Source organism: Salvelinus sp. IW2-2015, unplaced genomic scaffold (genome assembly GCF_002910315.2).
Source record: "Salvelinus sp. IW2-2015 unplaced genomic scaffold, ASM291031v2 Un_scaffold2135, whole genome shotgun sequence".
Taxonomy (NCBI): Eukaryota; Metazoa; Chordata; class Actinopteri; order Salmoniformes; family Salmonidae; genus Salvelinus; species Salvelinus sp. IW2-2015.
Window position 1 is genome coordinate 63,746 of NW_019943469.1, and position 8,591 is coordinate 72,336.

Consider the following 8,591-nt stretch of genomic DNA (forward strand, 5'->3'; position numbering starts at 1 on the left):
CAGGGGTAGACCACGGGGCTAGAGGGTAGAGGAGGGCTGAGCAGGGCTAGAGGGTAGATGGTAGAGCAGGGCTCAAGAGCTAGGCGAGAGGGTAGATGGATAGAGTGCATTGTAAGGAGCCCAGGGGCTTAGCAGGGTAGATGGTAGAGGGCAGGGCTAGAGTAGGTCTAGAGGCGTAGATGGTAGAGGGCAGGGGTGATCAGGGCCTAGAGGCAGGCGGTAGAGGTCAGGGGCAAGGGTAGATGGTAGAGGGCAGGGGCTGAGCTACGGGCTTAGAGGGTATGGTAGAGGCAGGGCGAGACGCTATGGGGCTTAGAGGGTAGATAGGGTAGAGGGCATTGGCTAGAGCAGGGGCTAGAGGGCAGGGGGTAGATGGTCAGAGGGCAGGGCGCCATAGGGCCGGTAGGAGCATCTGCCTAGCAGGGCCTCCACGTGTTACGGCGGCAGCCGGCGGGTAGGACGGCCCGCCACCGGCGGCTCACGAGGCCGTCATTCGGCAGACGGCAAGGCCCGTACGGCCGAGCACGTGGCTAAGGCCCAGATTGGTTAGAGGCAGGGGTAGAGGCCAGTGGCTTAGGAGGGCAGGGAGTCAGATGGTAGAGCGGCATCTTGGGATCCGGTAGAGTCAGGGCTAGAGGTAGACTATTGGTATGGGGCACGGGGCTAGCAGACTAGGGGCTAGAGGGTACACGGATCCGCACTAAAGAAGTCCTGTCACCCTTGGACGAATCACTCCCAATCAGATGGTAGCCGGCATTGGCTAGCTAGGGGTAGAGGTAGATGAGAGGCTTGGCTTAGAGCTGGGGCTAGAGAGTAGATGGTAGAGGGCAGAGGCTGTAGAGCTAGGGCTTAGAGGGCGTGGAGGAGTAGAGGGCTACCTCTGCCCTATATCCCCCTGCCCTCTACACCTTGCCTGGTCCATGTCGCTTGTCTTTCCCAATTTTATATACATGCCATTCAGCATCAGAGCACTCACCCACCCTACTGCCCCAACTTCAGTCTGTTTCATAACCACTAGATTTGTTGATGAATTGAGTAATGGTTACAAGAACCCTGGGATTTGGAATGTCTATTTCAGTGTGTCTGTCTCAGCCCCACAGAGCTATACACAGAGCTGCAGAGACACCAACAGCAGGTAACTGACTGCCACTCACACAGAGTGTCACAGGTATATAAGTCATAGAGACAGGGACACAGAGGGGGACAGTCATTGAAGTCATGGAGACAGGGACACAGAGGGGGAACAGTCATATAAGTCATAGAGACAGGGACACATAAGGGGACAGTCATATTTTTCCCACAGTCTAGTTATCTAGGTTTTGTTGTAGGCTAGTTTGCAGTGTGTTAGGTAACAGGTGTTATCAAAGAGGATGTTGTTGCTAATTTGTTAGCTTCACCCTTTTCAAYACTAACTTTGAACAAGAAGTTAWGTWTAAAATGATCATCATCTGGTGAGTAGAACAGTATTTTTTTATTGCAGTTTGCTTGCTGTTGCTAGCTATCTTTTTGAAAATAACTTATCTGTGAAACATTGTTGGTTAAACTTTAAACATACAATATGTTACTAATTTGCAAAATGTACAATAGGTTACGAATTTGCAAAACGAATTCCAATTAGTTGTGGCTAAATTTAGTTGGTGGCTAAGGCTAACGTTAGCTGGGCTAGGCTAGGGGTTAGGGGTTAGGGCTAAGGTTAGGAGTTAGGCTGAAGGCTGAAGGGTTAAGGTTAGGGAAGAGGGGAAGGGTTCGCATAAAGGGTTAAGGTTATGGGCAGGGGAAGGATTAGCTAACATGTATGTATGTAACTGAAAAYTTGCTAAAATGCAAAAGTTGTCCATCATGAGATTTGAACTAGCAACATTTTTGCTAGACTTTCGTGTAATACATCCACCCAGCCACCCTACTTTTGTCGTAAGTAGCAATCTGTCTTCTGTAACCATACCAAATGTAGCATATCATTCTAATTTGAGTGTCCCGGAGATACATTTACTATATTACGTCTAGTCTATGAGACCAGGCTGGGACGTGGGCTCTGCTCACTCCTCCCTATGTGATTGAATGACATGTTATATCCTTCCTGTTCAAATAAATATTTTTTTTTACAAAAAATACAATTCTGAGCAATTCTACCTGTCATTGTATGAGGTTGTTACAGCTGTTTGTATTTTGATATTCTGTAGTATAATACAACTGAACTGAGAACTAGCAGGGACACTCAAGAACGAGACACTCAATGTGACGGGTCTGGTGTACTACAACGCTGATCCAGATTATAAGTATTAACATTCATTTAGCTAGTTTAGATGTTATACGGGATACCAATAATGTACGCAGGGYAAAAAAGACAAGAGACATGTTTTAAAAGAATAATATTTAACTTTAATATTATCTCTTATAGACAATAGACATTAGCTGTATTAAATACATGTTGTTGGATTCCAGTTTTTCAGAGTTCATCCACATTTTGGTTCACATTCTTTAAAAGCATCAATACATCTTAACTCCAGCCAATGAGTGACAAACCTAAAACCCATCATATAATGCAATGCAATAGAATCTGAAACAATTAWTATTTACATATAGATACAAAAATATATATCACAAACAAGTATTATTGATAAATGTACAATGACCAGCTCTATAAAATTACAAAATATACTTCTATTATAAAAAGCCATTTRTTAAATACTCTTCCWGCTCAAGTTTTGTATAATGGACGCATAGTATGTGAGATGGTGMTTTTCTGTCTGACAGTGTCCCAATACTTTTACAAAGCTTAATTTCCTTCATCTCCTTCCTAATATCCTCCCCTAGTCTCCTCCATGACTGGTAAAAGTTTATAAACTASGGCTGTGTCAGAAATAATACCCAATGTTTTATAGTACAATAGGACATGAGGTGCTATTTCACATTTGCCCATTCTAACTGTGTAAACAAACCTATTTAACTTATCCAGTACAATCAGATCAGCTCATGAAGGAAAGGAGATGAGGAAGAGTAAAGGAGATGAGGAGATGACGCTGCTTTATACTATTGGGACACAGCCTTGAGATGAAGTTGTTCAGCACTTCTGACAGCCACTGTGACTGTCCCTGTCCACTCCTGGAGTGTGCTGTGTGTGTGTGGTTTAGTTGTGGTGTGTCGTGTGTGTGTGGGTTGTGTGTGTGTGTGTTGGTGTGTGTGTGTGTGTGTGTGGGTGGGTGGTGTGTGTGGTGTGTGTGTGCTGTGTGTGTGTTGTTGGGGGCGCCTGGGTGTTGGACAAGTCCCTCCTCCTCGATGGCAACTCTCCAAAAAGGATCTCAGTACGACTTTCATGGCTCTATTCACATGCCTAGAGGACGACGCACAGACCAGACAGAACAGAACCAGACAGAGGTTTGATTAGTAAATGACTGTAGACTCCTCTACGTACCTCAGGCCTCAGACAGTATGGGACTGTAGACTCCTCTACTTACCTCAGGTCAGACCAGGTAGGACTGTAGACCTCCTGCTACGCTACCTTCAGGTCAGACAGTAATGGACTGTAGGGACTCCTCTACGTACCTCAGGTCAGACAGTATGGACTGAGACTCCCTACGCCAGGTCAGACAGTAATGGACGTAGACTCCATCTTACGTAACTCAGGTCAGACAGTAATGGACTGTAGACTTTTTTTTTTTTTTTTTCCCCTCTACGCGTACCTCAGTCAGACAGTAAGGGACTGTAGACTCCTCTAACGTACCTCAGTCAGACGGATAGACCAAGGGGGCAGAGTAACAAATGTAGGACCCTAATAAAAATGCCAGGACTTCTCTTAACCTGAGAGGAAATACTGTTCCCTTTCCTTGTACTTTTATGTGACAATTGCTTTCACCATTGTCTATGTGTCTAACTGATGCGACTGACACGTTCCTTTAACTTTATGTGACTTGCCTGTCCCATTGCCCTAATGTGTCTAACTGATGATTGTCCAATTGCCTAATGCTACAGACTTACTGACTGACTGTTCCCCATTGCCTAATGTGTCGAACTCGACTGACTGACCGTCCCTTTGGTTGAAGAGGAACATTCAGTACTCTAACCGTTATTAAAGGACTAGGATTCGCTGTCTGTAGGTCTTAAGAACAGCACCTGAACACTTCCATTGGCAAATCCATTCCAATCCTGACCTTTACAGTTGATATTCCACCCCAGGTTTTACACGGGAACATTCCAATGTAACCTTCCCTGACGCAAGTTCCAACACTCTGGAGTACTGGAGAAACCCAAAACAAATAAACGGAGCTATGTTGGTCTGTATCCAGTACATAAACTCAGCTCTCTCTCTCTCTCTCGGGTTACGCTCTTACACAGGCTGTCACTGAGGCGGGGTGTACGCGTGTGTGTGTGTGTGTGCATGTGTGTGTGTGCATGTGTGTGTGTGCATGTGTGTGTGTGCATGTGTGTGTGTGTGCGTGTGTTTGTGCGTGTGTGTCAAGGTATAATGACATGAGTGACAGCTGAAAGGGATATCTTTTCTTTACCTCCCACCTCCCTAGAGGTCTCATCTGGCCCATCCATACATCCCCATACGTCCCAATACCCCAACCCTGCTTAGAGCTGACACCGCTTATTGTTTTGGATAACCAGAGAGTTATGACGATCATGTAGCTACAGTATATGAGTGGTGGTTAGCATCGCTAACAGCGTTAGCAAACCCCTCCCTGAGTAAGTACTGTGAATGGTGCAAGGTATTAGCACTTACTGGCTAATGTCTTGTCAAGGTCAGCAATGAAGTCCTCCAGTTCTTTAGTGTCTCCCAGTTTAGCTGTAAACAACATAGAGAGACAGTCCAACAATGAAATAGCACTTGATAGTCCACCTGCAATTGCATAACCTAAAATGAACACACATCATGCATTGTGTGAATTGAACAACACATGGCACTGTCTACTACAAATATAAATACWACTACCTTACTAAAGAAGAAGAATGAGTCACTTGAACTGTAATGAGTTAATACGTGAACCACTGGAATAGCTGATGCTAGCTGAAGTGCTCTAAGCCCGAGGCAATATGTCTGCCTATCATAACATTTAACTTCTCCTAAAACACACATCATGTAGAATCCTGCCTCTGTTGTTCCGTCTAAACAGGAGTAATACAGAGCTGCACTTTGGCTGTCAAACGGAGATTCTAGTTCTAGTCAGACTGGACGTGTTTGTGTAAAGATGTGTGTGTGTGTGTGTGTGTGTGTGTGTGTGTGTGTGTGTGTGTGTGTGTGTGTGTGTGTGTGTGTGTGTGTGTGTGTGTGTGTGTGTGTGTGTGTGTGTGTGTGTGTGTGTGTGTGTGGGTGGCGTTGTGTGTGTGTGTGTGTGTGTGTTGTGTGTGTGTGTGTGTGTTGTGTGTGTGTGTGTGTGTCGAGGCTCACATTGGGTGACGTTAAAGATGGGGAGTGGTGGGGAGGAGTGAAGAGCTGGGAGAGTTTCATATCTCATCACTGAAACTGAAGCTGTTCCTGTTGAGTGGACTCGGCACGCTGAGAGAGAGAGAAGGCGAGAGAGAGAGAGAGAGAGAGAGAGAGAGAGAGAGAGAGAGAGAGAGGAAGAGAGCCGAGAGAGAGAGAGAGGAGAGAAGAGAGAGAGAGAGAAGAGAGAGAGGAGGGAGAGAGAGAGAGAGAGAGATCATTCTTTCTGTAGCTCCCAAGAAGCTTGTAGGGTCTATTGACTTCTGACCAGCCCGCCCCAGGTGCGCTACGGAGAGCAACAACACATCTGCCCATCCTGATTCACAAAAACTGGGTTCCCTCAACTGGTGCGTGCTTAATCCCCTCCTGTACTACCCTTCACCCACGACTGCGTGGCTACGCAGGGACAAACTAACACCATCATTAAAGTTTGCTGATGACACAACAGTGGTAGGCCTGATCAACCGACAATGATGAACAGCCAATAGGGAGAGGTCAGAGACCTGACCTGTGTGGATGCCAGGACAACAACGTCATACCTACCAACGTGATCAGACAAGGAAATGATCGTGAACTATAGGAAAAGGAGGACGAGCACGTGCCCCCTTCTCAATACAACGGGATGTAGTTGGAGCAGGTTCGAGATCTTCAAGTTCCTTGGTTTCCACATCACCAACAAAACTGCAATGGTCCAACACAACCAAGACAGCCGTGAAGATGGCCGACAACGCCTTTTCCTTATTAAGGAGACTGAAAAGATTTGGTCCCCTCACTCCCTCCCCACTACCATAATCAGATTAGAGCCATACCAGGAGCCACACATCTCCACTACCTAAGATTAGAGCCATAAAGGAGAACTAGACATCTACGCACCCCCTACCACTATCTAGATTAGAGCATAAAGGAGACTAGACATCTCCACTATCAGATATGCGCCATAAAGGAGACTAGACATCTATCACCCCACTACCAACTATCAGATTAGAAGGCCATAAAGGAGACTAGACTCTATCACCGCCACTACCACTATCCAGACTTAAGAGCCTTAAAGGAAGACAGACATCTATCACCACACTAAACACTATCAGATTAGAGCCATAAGGGAGATTAGAACATCTACCACCTCCACTACCACTATCAGATAGCAGCCATAAAGGAGCTAGACATCTACCTCCCCACTACGCACTATAGGATCGAGCCATAAAGGACGACTAGACATCTACCAACCCCACTACCACTATCAGATTAGAGCCATAAAGGGAGACTATTCATGACCACTATCAAGATTAGAGCCATAAAGGAGAACTAGACATCTACCACTATCAGATTAGATACTAAAGGAACTAGACATCTATCACCCCCACTAACCACTATCAGATTAGAGCCTAAAGGAGATAAGACATCTACCACCCCACTACCACTATGAGATTAGAGCCAATGAAGGAGAACAAGACACGTCTATCACCCCCTACACACTACCAGATTAGAGCATAAGGGAGACTTAGACATCTATCAACCAACTACACTATCAGATTTAGAGCATAAGAGACTAGAGATCTACCACCCCTACCACTATCAATTAGAGCCATAAGGGAGACTAGGACATCTACACACCCCACTACCACTATCAGAATTAGAGCCATAAAAAGAGACTAATAAAATTTATGCACCCACTACACTATCAGCTAGAAGCCATAAGGAGTCTAGACATCTACCACCCACTTACCACTATCAGATGAGAGCATAAAGGAGACTAGACATCTCACCTCCCACTACCACTATCAGATTTAGAGCCTAAAGGAGACTAGACATCTACCACTATCAGATTAGAGACTAAAGGAGACTAGACATCTATCACGCCCGCCAACTACCACTATCAGATTAGAGCCATAAAGGAGACTATTCATCGACCACTATCAGATTAGAGCCATAAAGGAGACTAGACATCTACCACTATAACAGATTAGAACCAAAAGGAGACTTAGACATCTATCACCCACTACCACTATCAGATTAGAGCCATAAAGGAGACTAGACATTACCACCCCCACTACCACTATGAGATTAGAGCCATAAGGGAGACAAAAACATCTATCACCCCACCTACATACCAAGAATTAGAGCCATAAGGAGACACCGACACTATCAACCCACTACCACTATCAATTACAGCCATAAAGGAGACTAGAGATCTTACCCCACCCACTACCACTATCAGATTAGAGCATAAAGGAGACTAGACATCTACCCCCACTGCACACTATCACATTAGAGCATGAAGGAGACAGACATCCTATCACCGCCATACACTGATCAGATTAGAGGCCATAAAGGAACTAAACATTTCTATACACCACTACCACATCAGATTAGGGCCATAAAGGTGCCTAGACATCTATCACGCGACTGCCACTATCGGATTAGAGCCATAAAGGAGACTAGACCATCTATCCCCCAACTACCACTATCAGATTAAGAGCCCATAAGGGAGCCTAGACATCTACTACCCACGACAACTATCAGATTAGAGCCATAAAGGAAACTAAACATCTACCACCCACTACCACTATCAATTAGAGCCATAAGGAGAACTAGACCATCTATCATCCCATACTACTATAGATTAGAGCCATAAAAAAGAACTAGACTCTACCACACCCACTACCCACTATCAGATTAGAGCCATAAAGGAGAGCTAGACATCTACCACTATCAGATTAGAGCCATGAAGGAGACTAGACCATCTATCAACCCCCTACCACTATCAGTTTACGAGCCTAAGTGACTAGACTCTATCACCCGACTACCAATATTGGATTAGACGCCATAAAGGAGACTAGACATCCTATCACCCCACTTCCCAACTATCAGATTCGACCATAAGGGAGACTAGACATCTAACTACCCTCCCAGGCTATCAAGAATTAGCGCCAAAAGGAGACTAGAAATCTCCCACCCCCACTACCACTATCAATTAGAGCCATGAAAGGAGACTAGAACATCTAATTCAATCCACCTACCAGATTAGAGCCAAAAGGAAGACTAGACATCTCCACCCCACTACCACTATCAGAATAGAGCCATAAAGGGACTAGAACATCTATACCACTATCAGATTAGAGCATGAAGGAGACTAGAACATCTACCACCATTCCACTCCCACTAT

The 8,591-nt window shown here is 45.2% G+C and overlaps 1 pseudogene; it reads right to left on the minus strand.

Moving 5' to 3' along the window:
- Positions 1–3,994: 3,994 nt before the first annotated feature.
- LOC112073061 (regulator of cell cycle RGCC-like) overlaps positions 3,995–8,591 on the minus strand; it is an 11,232-nt pseudogene continuing 6,635 nt past the window's right edge.